This window comes from Lissotriton vulgaris, chromosome 5 (assembly GCF_964263255.1).
Source record: "Lissotriton vulgaris chromosome 5, aLisVul1.2, whole genome shotgun sequence".
NCBI classification, from domain to species: Eukaryota; Metazoa; Chordata; class Amphibia; order Caudata; family Salamandridae; genus Lissotriton; species Lissotriton vulgaris.
Window position 1 is genome coordinate 1546488754 of NC_141693.1, and position 14490 is coordinate 1546503243.

At 44.1% G+C, this 14490-nt stretch overlaps 5 non-coding genes across 5 annotated transcripts; all 5 read right to left on the bottom strand.

Annotated features, from left to right (window-relative positions):
* Window positions 1-336: 336 nt before the first annotated feature.
* Window positions 337-409, bottom strand: TRNAR-CCU (transfer RNA arginine (anticodon CCU)). The gene has a single exon. It is a non-coding gene; the product is annotated as a tRNA-Arg (tRNA).
* A 9884-nt stretch (window positions 410-10293) lies between these two features.
* On the bottom strand, window positions 10294-10366 carry TRNAR-UCG (transfer RNA arginine (anticodon UCG)). Its single transcript has one exon. It is a non-coding gene; the product is annotated as a tRNA-Arg (tRNA).
* A 644-nt stretch (window positions 10367-11010) lies between these two features.
* TRNAR-CCU (transfer RNA arginine (anticodon CCU)) lies at window positions 11011-11083 on the bottom strand. The gene has a single exon. It is a non-coding gene; the product is annotated as a tRNA-Arg (tRNA).
* An 804-nt stretch (window positions 11084-11887) lies between these two features.
* On the bottom strand, window positions 11888-11960 carry TRNAR-UCG (transfer RNA arginine (anticodon UCG)). The gene has a single exon. It is a non-coding gene; the product is annotated as a tRNA-Arg (tRNA).
* A 2238-nt stretch (window positions 11961-14198) lies between these two features.
* TRNAR-CCU (transfer RNA arginine (anticodon CCU)) lies at window positions 14199-14271 on the bottom strand. The gene has a single exon. It is a non-coding gene; the product is annotated as a tRNA-Arg (tRNA).
* Between the last annotated feature and the right edge of the window lie 219 nt (window positions 14272-14490).

Consider the following 14490-nt stretch of genomic DNA (forward strand, 5'->3'; position numbering starts at 1 on the left):
TTTACACACGCTCAAAGGTTGTATATGTTTCATGAATCCTGACTTGCCCTATTCAAGTAGCTGAAAGCCTGTCACCACCTCTAGAAACAACAGTTATACCAATCCAATTCAAATCATTTTTTCCAAAGGTATATCTTCTGCCGGGTCAAAGTTGCATCTGACAAAGATAGGTGTTTAAAAATCTACTTTGTAGTTTCAGAACACCAACATGACCCTGAAGAGTACAGAAGTAAAATGGTACCATTTCAAAGTTCCTAATACCTCATAAGCTTCTGAGCGGAAGCATGTTATAAATATATAAATTTTTCTGGAAAAGTAAGAGCGGATATTTGTTTTCACCTCAGATGGGACTCGAACTCACAATCCCTGGCTTAGGAGGCCAGTGCCTTATCCATTGGGCCACTGAGGCACAGATAAACACTTGCAGTCTAGAGGCATTATTTAAATGTATTCAATCGTCAAACACTGGTGTCTGCACACAGGACATTTCTCAGTTCTCTCCATAAGTATTTATTTATTTATTTATTTATTTATTGTAGAGTTTTATATAGCGCGAACAAGACCCGTGGGTATCAGAGCGCTTAACATCAGAATAGATAACCAACACAAGTGATTACATTATAGGAAACAAACATATAAGAGGTATATAATAGGATAAATACAATTATGTGAACAGTATATATGCAAACCAATACATGTGCAAATCGCCTTAATAGGTGTGATAAGGCTAAGCTTATATCATATGCCCATATTCCTGGCCAAGGTGATGTAGGCGAAGGTAAAGTTTTGGCTTAACAAATGTTAACCTTTTCTAAAAACAGAACCGTTATGAGGTAGATAGTATGGAAATGAGTATGAGAGATAGTATATAAGCGAAGCCCAGGTACCATGCAATTCGTATTAAGATGTGGGGTACGGCTAAGTTTATATCATATGCCATGTACCCAGGCTAGATATGTTATCCCATTGCACTTAAGGTCATAAGATACGAATATCTCTGCATCTTATATAAATCTCAAGTCTTGAGTCACCAAATAGCTTTGATAATATTCCAGTTAGAGCTTCTCCTTCTGAGAGCAGCTCAAAGTCGGGGCAGCTTATCTAAGCAAGGTATTTGCTCATCATGAAGCTCTTCACTTCCCGCTTAAATGATGCAATATTGCGAATTTTCCTGATGCATGGAGGAAGAGAGTTCCAGATTCTAGGGGCCGCTCCAGAGAATGCTCGGTCGTAAGTCTTTTTCTTTCGGAATCTGGCTGGCCGCAATAGTAGACCAACGGCACTCCGGGCAGGTCTGTCACCTCCAGAAATCTTAATTTTCTTGGCTAGATATCTAGGAGTGTTGCAGTGAAGCGCTTTGTGGGTTATACATGCTAACTTCATTTGGATTCTGGCTTCATAAGGTAGCCAGTTTAATGCTTTCAAGTGAGGGGAAATATGATCATATTTCCTTGATCCTGTGATCAGTCTTGCCGCTGCATTGAGGCAGGCTTTTAGCAGAGCTGTTGACATTTTTGGTAGCCCTGCTAAGGTGGAGCAGCCGTATTCAATCTAACTAACTAATCTAACTTTAGATCAATTTCCGAGATGTAGGGTTTCATTTTCCTTAAGTAGTTAAGGTGGAAGCGGGCACTGTTAGCCATTGCATTAATGTGAACTTTCATGTCAAGGTTCTCGTTTAGGGTGATACCAAGCGATTTAGCTGATTCTACTAATGTTGGGGTGCAGTTTAGTGCAGTCACTTGTTTGGTCCATTCCCTTATTTCTGACTGGCACCTTGGTGGCGAAATTAGTAGGAACTCTGTTTTGTGAGCATTTAGCTTCAGGTGGTTGGTGGATAACCATTGCAGCGCTCTTCCTAAGGACTTGTTCATCCGATCAATGTCTTCAATGGAGGCTATCTTTATGTAAATTTGCGTATCATCCGCGTACATGTGGTAGGATATCTGTGATTCGCGGAGAATTTCTGTCAGGGGTTCAACATATAGGTTAAACAGGTCTGGAGAAAGTGTCGATCCTTGTGGGACTCCTATTATGTTAGGACTTGGAGATGAGGTAGAATGATTGACCAGAAATCTTTGTGTCCTGTTCCGTAAGAAGGAGTCGAACCAATTCAGCACATTTCCAGTTAGTCCCATCCTATCTCGAAGTCTGGTCAGTAAGGCTTCGTGATTTACCGTGTCAAATGCAGATGACAGGTCCAGGAGAATCAGTAGACATGCTCGATTTTGGTCTAGGGCTTGTAGCGCGTCGTCCACAATATGTAGTATAGCCGTTTCCGTGCTATGTCCTGCTCTGAATCCTGATTGGCAGTCGTCTAGTAGGGAGAATTTGGTGATGTGTTGGCTTAGTTGCTCTTGCACACATTTCTCGATTAGTTTGGCCAGAAGAGGGATGTTAGAAACTGGGCGGAAGTTATTCGGATCTGTTGCGTCCGCTGTAGGCTTTTTGATTATGGGAACCACTTGTCCTGTCTTCAAGCAGTCAGGGAGAATCCCTTGAGATAGAGATGCGTTTATTATTTTGGTCCATATTGGAACCAAAACGTGGCTGATATCTCTTACACATTTTCCGGGAAGAGGGTCTTGATAGTGGTTGTTAGGTTTAATTTCTGCCAGCGTTTTGGCGATCTTATACTGGTTGTATAGTTTGAATGTGTCCCAGTTTGCCTCGTTTTTGGTCTTTGTACATTCTAATGACTGGGTGTCATCATTCGGGGGCAGAGGATGTATAGTGGTTGCCGCATTTGTGAGTTCTTCTTCCAGCGCTTTTGCCTTCTCTGTAAAAAATGTGGAGAATTCTTCACAGCCTAACGGAGTAATTGTATTCTCATGAGAGGATTTAGCTAGCTTGTTTGATTGTTGTTTAATGATTTCAAAGAGTTTTCGGGGTCTGTTTTTGGCATTGTCAAGTTCTGATCGGAAGAATTCCTTTTTGGACTCGCTCCTTCCTCACGGGCTGAGGGGTCGCTCCCAGTGTCCCTCCAGACATCTGGTATCCCAGCGTTTCTTGCCCTCTTACCGACTGCATTGCTCTGTGCTTGTGCTCAAATTACTGGCGCTCTGTGTTTCTGCTCATCTGCTTAATTGTATTGGCGCTCTGTGTTTCTGCTCATCTGCTTAATTGGATTGGCGCTCTGTGTTTCTGCTCATCTGATTAATTGTATTGGCGCTCTGTGTTTCTGCTCATCTGATTAATTGTATTGGCGCTCTGTGTTTCATGCTCATCTGATTAATTGTATTGGCGCTCTGTGTTTATGCTCATTTGCTTATTTACATTGCGCTCTGTGTTTGCGCTCGATCGCTGCTTTTATTTCCAGCCCGCCTGCTTGTGCCATTTAATTCCAGTCCGCTCCCCTAGCGTTACCAGCGCGTTGACCTGAAGCGCTCCGCTGTGTCTCCCCCCTCCGCCTCCATTTTGTTTGTTGTTCTCGTCGTCGTCCTCGTGCGCCCGCCCCGCCTCCCAGCTGAGACGCCCTCGCCCCTCCCCCTCCACTATCCATATATGACAGTAGCTCCCGCACGCAGCGTTCACGCGCAGCGACCGCGCCCAATCCGCGTCGAAGGTGCGCCAAAGGTAAGCCCGTCTACGCCCGTCCGCGCCTGGACCGCGCCCAGCGCCAGTCCCCCTGCCACTCGCGCTGCCCAGCCCCCCGCACTACCTACGATGCCGCCACCCTCCTAGCCCTAAACCCCGGTCGCGCCCCTAACTGCTTCCAAGCCGCTCCTGGTCGCACCCATGGACCGTTCTCCTGCCCCTCCTGCGATTTTAGCGGCACCGACAACATCTCCGCTACGACCACAACACAGATTCCCAACACCAACCACCTAGAATGCATCCTTCTCAACACCCGCTCGGTCCACAGGCACGCCATTGACCTTTGGAACCTACTTGACACCATCTCTCCAGACGTCGCCTTCCTAACGGAAACATGGATGAACGCTTCCTCCGCCCCTGACATCGCCATCGCTATCCCTGATGACTATAAGATCACACGCAAGGACCGCACCGACCATACAGGAGGAGGAATCGCTATCGTCCATAAGAAAACTATCCGCATCTCAACCAGCTCTGACGCCAACCTCGCCAACTCCGAACACCTTCACTTCCAGATCCACATCGACCCCAAGACCACACTCAGAGGCACCCTCCTCTACAGACCACCAGGACCGCGCGCAAAATTCAGTGAAGACATCACGGACTTCATCACTTCACACGCGCTCCCCTCCAAAGACTACATCCTTCTGGGAGACCTCAACTTCCACCTTGAAAAGAGCAACGACCGCAACACCGCCACCCTCTTGGACAACCTCGCCAACCTAGGACTTAAACAACTGGTCACTTCCCCCACCCACATCGCAGGTCACACTCTAGACCCCATCTTCACCTCCAGCAATCACGTCTCCTTCAGCCACACTACGGATCTCCTCTGGACTGACCACAGCTGCGTTCATTTCACCTACAACAAACCGAAACCCACCATCCACCTCCAACCAACTCTACAAAGAAACTGGAACAAAATCACCACAGAACAGATCTCCACATCGCTCCTTCAAACCTCCCCAGCCCTCTCTTCTAACGCCAACGAAGCCGCCTCCAACCTCACCCTTTGGTTATCCAACACCGCCGACAACTTAGCACCACTGAAAAAACGTCAACACAAACCTGGCATCAAAAAGGCCTCATGGTTCAACGACGACCTCAAGAAGTCCAAGAAACTGTGCCGCTCCCTTGAGAAGACCTGGAAAAAAGACCCATCCACCAGCAACAAGGACGCCTTCAAAAGCGCCATCCGTACTCACCACCAACTGATCCGAAAAGCCAAGAAAACAGCATTCAAAGATCGACTTGACAACACGCCCACAACAGCAAGGAACTTTTCATCATCGTCAAGGAATTTTCCAACCCCTCGGCCAACTCCAACGACATCACCCCCTCTCAAACCCTCTGCGATTCCCTAGCCTCTTTTTTCCACAACAAGATTGCAGACATCCACAACAGCTTCGACAACCAACCCGGAAACCAACCCACCCTACCATCTGCTGACCATCTTCCCCCCGTTAACACCCTCAACGCCTGGAACCCAATCTCCACTGAGGACACCATCCGCCTGATGAACTCCATCCACTCTGGCTCCCCCACAGACCCATGCCCTCACCACATCTTTAACAAAGCAGACTCCGTCATAGCTCCACACCTCCGAGACGTCATCAACTGTTCCTTCAACTCCGCTACCTTCCCAGAAAACTGGAAACACGCTGAACTCACCGCCCTTCTGAAAAAACCAACAGCAGACCCCACCGAACTCAAAAACTACCGCCCCATCTCGCTTCTTCCATTCCCGGCCAAAGTCATCGAGAAAGCTGTCAACATCCAGCTCGCCGCCTTCCTCGAAGCCAACAATTCACTCGACCCCTCACAATCTGGCTTCCGAGCCAAACACAGCACCGAGACCGCCCTCATCGCAGCAACAGACGACATTCGAACTCTACTGGACAATGGAGACACAGTCGCCCTCATCCTCCTCGACCTCTCTGCAGCCTTCGACACAGTCTGCCACAGCACCCTTTTACAACGCCTCAAAAATATCGGAATCCAAGGAAAGGCACTGGAATGGATCACCTCGTTCCTCACCGGAAGAACCCAGAGAGTTCGCCTCCCACCATTCAAGTCCGAGGCCTCTGAAATCATCTGCGGCGTACCTCAAGGATCCTCACTCAGTCCCTCCCTCTTCAACGTATACATGAGCCCCCTCGCGGCCATCGCCCGCCAACACAACCTCAACATCATCTCCTACGCGGATGACACTCAACTGATCCTATCCTTCACCAAGGACCCCAGCACCGCCAAAACTAACCTACATGAGGGAATGAAAGAAGTCGCTGAATGGATGAAACAAAGCCGTCTGAAACTGAACTCAGACAAAACAGAAGTCCTCATCTTAGGTAAATCCCCCTCTGCATGGGACGACTCTTGGTGGCCGGAGGCCCTCGGAAAAGCACCCATCCCGACAGACCACGCACGGAACCTAGGCGTCATCCTGGATTCTTCACTCTCTATGAACAGACAAGTCAGCGCCGTATCCTCTTCCTGCTTTAACATTCTTCGCATGCTCAGAAAAACATTTCGATGGATCCCCTCCGAAACAAGGAAAACAGTCACCCACGCTCTGGTCACGAGCCGACTGGACTACGGAAACACCCTCTACGCAGGTACTACCGCAAAACTCCAGAAGAAACTACAACGAATCCAAAATGCCTCAGCTAGGCTCATATTAGACATCCCACGCAACGAACACATCTCTGGTCACCTTAAAGACCTCCACTGGCTACCCGTCAATAAGAGGATCACTTTTAGACTGCTTACCCACGCACACAAATCACTCTACAACATCGGACCAGAGTGCCTCAACTCTCGACTGTCCTTTTATACCCCTTCCCGCCAACTTCGCTCCTCCAGCCAAGCCTTCGCCACTGTACCTCGCATCAACAAGACCACCATGGGAGGCAGATCCTTCTCATACCTGGCTGCCAAAACATGGAACTCTCTCCGCCTCACCCAGAATCACCTAGCGTTCAGAAAGCAGCTTAAAACGTGGATATTTGACAAATAATCCTCCTCCCCTTCCTAAGCGCCTTGAAACCCTCTGGGTATGTAGTGCGCTATATAAATGCTATGACTTGACTTGACTTGACATGATCTTTTTATTATACTGGTTTCTGATTTCTCTTAGAGCTTTCAGCTCTGGGGATGAGGGGTGTTGTCTCCATTTCCTTTCAGCCATTCTCAGTTTCCTTCTGTCTTCATTGAGTGCTCCACTAAACCAAGGATTTTTTGTCTTCTCTGTGACACTTTTCAGTTTTAATGGCATGGTGTTGTTGACAATATTTTCGATTGACGTCATGTAGTGATCTGTAAGCTCATTTACATTATGTAAAAGGTTAGGTGGCTTTAAGTCTCTTTCACATCTTTCAACCAGTAGCTCCATATTAGCCTCTTTCGTGTCACGGGTCCATTTTTTGATCTTGAGGGGTTGCACCGTCGTGCCCTTTCTCACTGTGGGTATCGCAAATGATATTGCATGATGATCGGACCAATCACACGGGTCTATAGAGCGGATCGAAGCATTTTTGTCTCTTGCAATAATCCAGTCTAATGTCGATCCTTTCAGATGTGTAGGTACCGAGCATGCTTGAGTTAGATTTAGCTCGTCGAGGAAATCTTTAAGCTTATTGACCAGCTTATCATTGTGGTCGTCCCAATGTAGATTGAAATCGCCTAGGAATATGTTATTCACATCCGTACTGGGGTAAGCCGTTATGATCTCCATTAATTGCTCTGTGAACTTTGCGTTGTCGCCTGGTGGATGGTAAAACGCATGCAAGTTGCATGTTTGATTGCTTGCCGCTTTTATATTAAGCTCTAAGTATTCACATGATTCTAAAGGGTCAGCTTGAATCTCTTTGACCACAATCTCCGATCTGTAAATGCAGGCTATACCTCCTCCTGTTTTTATTGGTCTGTCTTGTCTCACAATGTTGTATTGAGGTGGTACTAAAAGATCCATGATTGGACCAGATGATTCCGTTAACCAAGTTTCAGTCAGGATTGCCAGATCAATTCCCTTATTGATAATGAGGGCAGCTATATCTGATGCATGATTTGTTGCTGATCGACAATTGAGTAGAAGGCACGACAGGGATTTCTCTGAGTTACTGACATCCCTATCAGTGGATTCAGTTGTTGTTAACTGGACTTGTTGTAGATTGAGGAGGTTGGGTTTTCTGTTGTTCTTTCTGGATGTTCTGTTGGAATCGATAGCTACTGTTTTGATTTTCTCCTCACTCCCGGGGTCAGACGATTTGTATGTTTGGAGTAAACCTAGTATTTCCTCTTGCGTCAGGGAATTTGTCCTCTGTGGTTGATTCAATCTGTTAGCTAGTGCCAAGGCCCTCCCATTAAACATTATATTTGAGGCATGTAAAACATCCTGGATATTCGCGATCTTAGAGTGGGTACTTGCCGTTATCTCCAGAATTCTTCTAATTGCTTGGGAAGTGTTATTAGCTTCTAGTGCGAGGTTACTAACCAGATTCTGGAGTTCTTTAATATCTTTCTGCTTTCGGGTCGATTTCTTAAGTATGTTTGGCTTGACTATCCGAGGTTTGCACTCAGTTCTTATCTGTTTTATATCAATACTTCGAGCCATAGTCCTTTTCTTTCTCTCCCTTAATATATTGTTGGATTCTAGATTATTCGTGCTGACACGAGTGGTATCAGGTTTCAGTTCAGCCAGTGGTGGTGTTTTTGTAGGGGGGAGTCTACCACCTTCTAGTATTGTGCTTGAGGTATGTGGCAAGGTGATGGTTTCTTCTATTATCTTCAGTTTCCGGTTCACATCTAATGCCTCCCTCTGGGTCCTTGGGCAATCTGGACTATCCGTCTCATCATTTGGTGGTGAAGCCAGCGGTGAAGTTTTTGTTGGCGAGGATCTACAATTCTCTAGTATTGTGCTAGAGGTATGAGGCATAGTGTCGGTTTCTTCTGATGTCTTCAGTTCCCGGTACCTATCGCCTAATTCACTCTGGTTCGGTGGCTGCTCTAGACGTGATGTCTCATCTTTTGGTGGTGGCGTTTGATCTTCTCTTCGGCGCAGGTCATGCTCTACAAATGCCTGATTAATGGTTTCCTCTGTCCCTTCGACTTCATTCTCTGGTAATCTCGTGGCCTGTTCGATAGCATCTCTCTGGCTGTTTGTTTGTACAAGGAGTCCTTCATAACTATTGGCGTCCTTGGTCGTAATAGAGGCGTTGTTGTCAGGGGTGTCTCCTGCTGGTGACTGGTGTTGTGGGTATCCTGGCCCCTCCAGAGAGTCTTTTAATATTTGAAATGTCTTTTCAAACTTCTTTAGTTCGTTGTTCCCAGCTTGTATTAGCACTATTCCTGTTTTGTAGATGGTTATGCAAAAGTCTGCTCTGCATCTTAATGAGGGTGCGGTCGTAATTTTTGTGCCGTATGGGATGTTTATCGTAGATTTTGTGAAGAGGGTTTTTGTTATGGCGCTACGCCATTGAGCCGATTTCTTTGTGTAGAATATCAGGTCGTTCAATATTATGCCTTTAGCTATATTAAAATAAGGGTCATAAAACAGTTTGTCCGGATTTTTTCTTAGGGTGTTGTGTTTGAATTTTTTTGCAGCAGCTTTGGATAGTTTTGAGGGGTATTCAATGTTCAAGGCATTGGAGCCAGCATCAGCTAGGTGCCTATCATCCATCTTAATTCCACGTTAAGTGGTCTTAAAGTGGCTCTCCTCAGGTGAATTCCCAAAAGGTCTCTTCTTCTTATTTATCCACCTTGTACTAATTATTTCCTTCAGTAGATCTTACAATGATAATGGGGTTTCCTACTAACGGTCGATAAATTATTAGATATTCTGTTATAACTATTGTTCTCCAAAATGAACCATCGTTTCAATTGTCCTTTCTCTATTTCCCTTGATTATGATTATAAACTTCGATAGTCCTTTCTCAGTTTCCCCCAGTTATCAGCTTTCTTTTCCTCTTCCTGTATGGGATTGAGACAGTGAAGTAAACTTCCCATTTTCATCCTCTTCCATCCCCGACTTTAACACTCTGTTCTGTGCTATAATGGAGGCTCTGCATTTCGAGCAAGTGGAGAGAAATTGGAGGAGAACCACTTTCGACTCAATACTTCTTCTTTCCTGGATGCTTTTCTCAATAAACTGGGCTTTGACAGTGGTATCAAGCCGTCCTTGTCATCAGCAGGACACAGAAACAGGCACCAAGTCTCCTAACCAAGTTCAACCACACTCTGCAATTTAATAGACCAATGCTTTACAAATTAGCCAACTGTGTCATCAGCAAAGGCAGCCAATGTGCCAATCCTTTATAATTCTTCTGTAGTACTTTTCTTTCTCGTAGGCAAAATTAGCACTTTAACTGCACAAATCATACAGATTTTACACTTGAAGCACTCCATGAACACATACTTACACACCTTGCATTTCATCTACACACCCTTAAGCTAAAAACCCATTCTGTCAAGTCAAAATTCTGCAACCCTATTACATATTCAGTTCGTGTACATAGAAGCACTTCTTAATGCCACTAACATGGACAAGATTTTAGGCTGAAGATGCAATCTAAATGACTGTGCAGTATGTACTCCACTTCATGAATAATTAGGAATGAGAACATGATGGCTATAAGAGTATTGGAAGAGCCTGCTTCCATTCTGAACGGAAAGCTGAGTTGTGTGTCCATTGGCAAAAACCGACCACGAAGGGACTCGAACCCTCAATCTTCTGATCCGAAGTCAGACACCTTATCCATTAGGCCACACGGTCATATGTCCTGCTGTGCTTATTTTTATAATGTAGGTAGTATGCAAGGATGGGAAATATGATATTGATAGTTATTTAGGTTTACATCCCATTGTGTTTTTTCAGCTCCTTTCAATTAAAGCACTCTTTTGGAATCTATATAATGAGAATGTCACCAGTACGATAAGCTTTTGTTTTCTTTTTTGCATTTAAACCTCTTTCTTCATGAGATTAAAGCTCAGTTGTATGCTTTACATAGCTCTGGATATTTCTAGAAGTGGAGAGAAACTGTTTTGACAGTAGTACAAACTGCTCCTTTCTGGATATGCCAATTTACACACGCTTAAAGGTTGTATACGTTTCATGAATCCTGACTTGCCCTATTCACGTAGCTGAAAGCCTGTCAGCACCTCTAGAAACAACAGTTACACCAATCCAATTCAAATCATTTTTTCCAAAGGTATATCTTCTGCCGGGTCAAAGTTGCATCTGACAAAGACAGGTGTTTAAAAATCTACTTTGTAGTTTCAGAACACCAACATGACCCTGAAGAGTACAGAAGTAAAATGGTACGATTTCAAAGTTCCTAATACCTCATAAGCTTCTGAGCGGAAGCATGTAATAAATATATCAATTATTCTGGAAAAGTAAGAGTGGATATTGGTTTTCACCTCAGATGGGATTCGAACCCACAATCCCTGGCTTAGGAGGCCAGTGCCTTATCCATTAGGCCACTGAGGCACAGATGAACACTTGCAGTCTAGAGGCATTATATAAATGTATTCAATCGTCAAACACTGGTGTCTGCACACAGGACATTTCTCAGTTCTCTCCATAAGTAAACTTCCCATTTTCATCCTCTTCCATCCCCGACTTTAACACTCTGTTCTGTGCTATAATGGAGGCTCTGCATTTCGAGCAAGTGGAGAGAAATTGGAGGAGAACCACTTTCGACTCAACACTTCTTCTTTCCTGGATGCTTTTCTCAATAAACTGGGCTTTGACAGTGGTACCAAGCCGTCCTTGTCTTCAGCAGGACAGAGAAACAGGCACCAAGTCTCCTAACCAAGTTCAACCACACTCTGCAACTTAATAGACCAATGCTTTACAAATTAGCCAACTGTGTCATCAGCAAAGGCAGCCAATGTGCCAATCCTTTATAATTCTTCTGTAGTACTTTTCTTTCTCGTAGGCAAAATTAGCACTTTAACTGCACAAATCATACAGATTTTTACACTTGAAGCACTCCATGAACACATACTTACACACCTTGCATTTCATCTACACACCCTTAAGCTAAAAACCCATTCTGTCAAGTCAAAATTCTGCAACCCTATTACATATTCAGTGCGTGTACATAGAAGCACTTCCTAATGCCACTAACATGGACAAGATTTTAGGCTGAAGATGCAATCTAAATGACTGTGCAGTATGTACTCCACTTCATGAATAATTAGGAATGAGAACATGATGGCTATAAGAGTATTGGAAGAGCCTGCTTCCATTCTGAACGGAAAGCTGAGTTGTGTGTCCATTGGCAAAAACCGACCACGAAGGGACTCGAACCCTCAATCTTCTGATCCGAAGTCAGACGCCTTATCCATTAGGCCACGCGGTCATATGTCCTGCTGTGCTTATTTTTATAATGTAGGTGGTATGCAAGGATGGGAAATATGATATTGATAGTTATTTAGGTTTACATCCCATTGTGTTTTTTCAGCTCCTTTCAATTAAAGCACTCTTTTGGAATCTATATAATGAGAATGTCACCAGTACGATAAGCTTTTGTTTTCTTTTTTGCATTTAAACCTCTTTCTTCATGAGATTAAAGCTCAGTTGTATGCTTTACATAGCTCTGGATATTTCTAGAAGTGGAGAGAAACTGTTTTGACAGTAGTACAAACTGCTCCTTTCTGGATATGCCAATTTACACACGCTCAAAGGTTGTATACGTTTCATGAATCCTGCCTTGCCCTATTCAAGTAGCTGAAAGCCTGTCACCACCTCTAGAAAAAACAGTTACACCAATCCAATTCAAATCATTTTTTCCAAAGGAATATCTTCTGCCGGGTCAAAGTTGCATCTGACAAAGATAGGTGTTTAAAATTCTACTTTGTAGTTTCAGAACACCAACATGACCCTGAAGAGTACAGAAGTAAAATGGTACCATTTCAAAGTTCCTAATACCTCATAAGCTTCTGAGCGGAAGCATGTTATAAATATATACATTTTTCTGGAAAAGTAAGAGCGGATATTGGTTTTCACCTCAGATGGGACTCAAACCCACAATCCCTGGCTTAGGAGGCCAGTGCCTTATCCATTAGGCCACTGAGGGACGGACAAACACCTGCATTCTAGAGGCATTATTTAAATGTATTCAATCGTCAAACACTGGTGTCTGCACACAGGACGTTTCTCAGTTCTCTCCATAAGTAAACTTCCCATTTTCATCCTCTTCCATCCCCGACTTTAACACTCTGTTCTGTGCTATAATGGAGGCTCTGCATTTCGAGCAAGTGGAGAGAAATTGGAAGAGAACCACTTTTGACTCAACACTTCTTCTTTCCTGGATGCTTTTCTCAATAAACTGGGCTTTGACAGTGGTTTCAAGCCGTCCTTGTCTTCAGCAGGACACAGAAAGAGGCACCAAGTCTCCTAACCAAGTTCAACCACACTCTGCAACTTAATATACCAATGCTTTACAAATTAGCCAACTGTGTCATCAGCAAAGGCAGCCAATGTGCCAATCCTTTATAATTCTTCTGTAGTACTTTTCTTTCTCGTAGGCAAAATTAGCACTTTAACTGCACAAATCATACAGATTTTTACACTTGAAGCACTCCATGAACACATACTTACACACCTTGCATTTCATCTACACACCCTTAAGCTAAAAACCCATTCTGTCAAGTCAAAATTCTGCAACCCTATTACATATTCAGTGCGTGTACATAGAAGCACTTCTTAATGCCACTACCATGGACAAGATTTTAGGCTGAAGATGCAATCTAAATAACTGTGCAGCATGTACTCCACTTCATGAATAATTAGGAATGAGAACATGATGGCTATAAGAGTATTGGAAGAGCCTGCTTCCATTCTGAACGGAAAGCTGAGTTGTGTGTCCATTGGCAAAAACCGAGCACGAAGGGACTCAAACCCTCAATCTTCTGATCCGAAGTCAGGCGCCTTATCCATTAGGCCACGCGGTCATATGTCCTGCTGTGCTTATTTTTATAATGTAGGTGGTATGCAAGGATGGGAAATATGATATTGATAGTTATTTAGGTTTACATCCCATTGTGTTTTTTCAGCTCCTTTCAATTAAAGCACTCTTTTGGAATCTATATAATGAGAATGTCACCAGTACGATAAGCTTTTGTTTTCTTTTTTGCATTTAAACCTCTTTCTTCATGAGATTAAAGCTCAGTTGTATGCTTTACATAGCTCTGGATATTTCTAGAAGTGGAGAGAAACTGTTTTGACAGTAGTACAAACTGCTCCTTTCTGGATATGCCAATTTACACACGCTTAAAGGTTGTATACGTTTCATGAATCCTGACTTGCCCTATTCACGTAGCTGAAAGCCTGTCAGCACCTCTAGAAACAACAGTTACACCAATCCAATTCAAATCATTTTTTCCAAAGGTATATCTTCTGCCGGGTCAAAGTTGCATCTGACAAAGACAGGTGTTTAAAAATCTACTTTGTAGTTTCAGAACACCAACATGACCCTGAAGAGTACAGAAGTAAAATGGTACGATTTCAAAGTTCCTAATACCTCATAAGCTTCTGAGCGGAAGCATGTAATAAATATATCAATTTTTCTGGAAAAGTTAGAGTGGATATTGGTTTTCACCTCAGATGGGATTCGAACCCACAATCCCTGGCTTAGGAGGCCAGTGCCTTATCCATTAGGCCACTGAGGCACAGATGAACACTTGCAGTCTAGAGGCATTATATAAATGTATTCAATCGTCAAACACTGGTGTCTGCACACAGGACATTTCTCAGTTCTCTCCATAAGTAAACTTCCCATTTTCATCCTCTTCCATCCCCGACTTTAACACTCTGTTCTGTGCTATAATGGAGGCTCTGCATTTCGAGCAAGTGGAGAGAAATTGGAGGAGAACCACTTTCGACTCGAC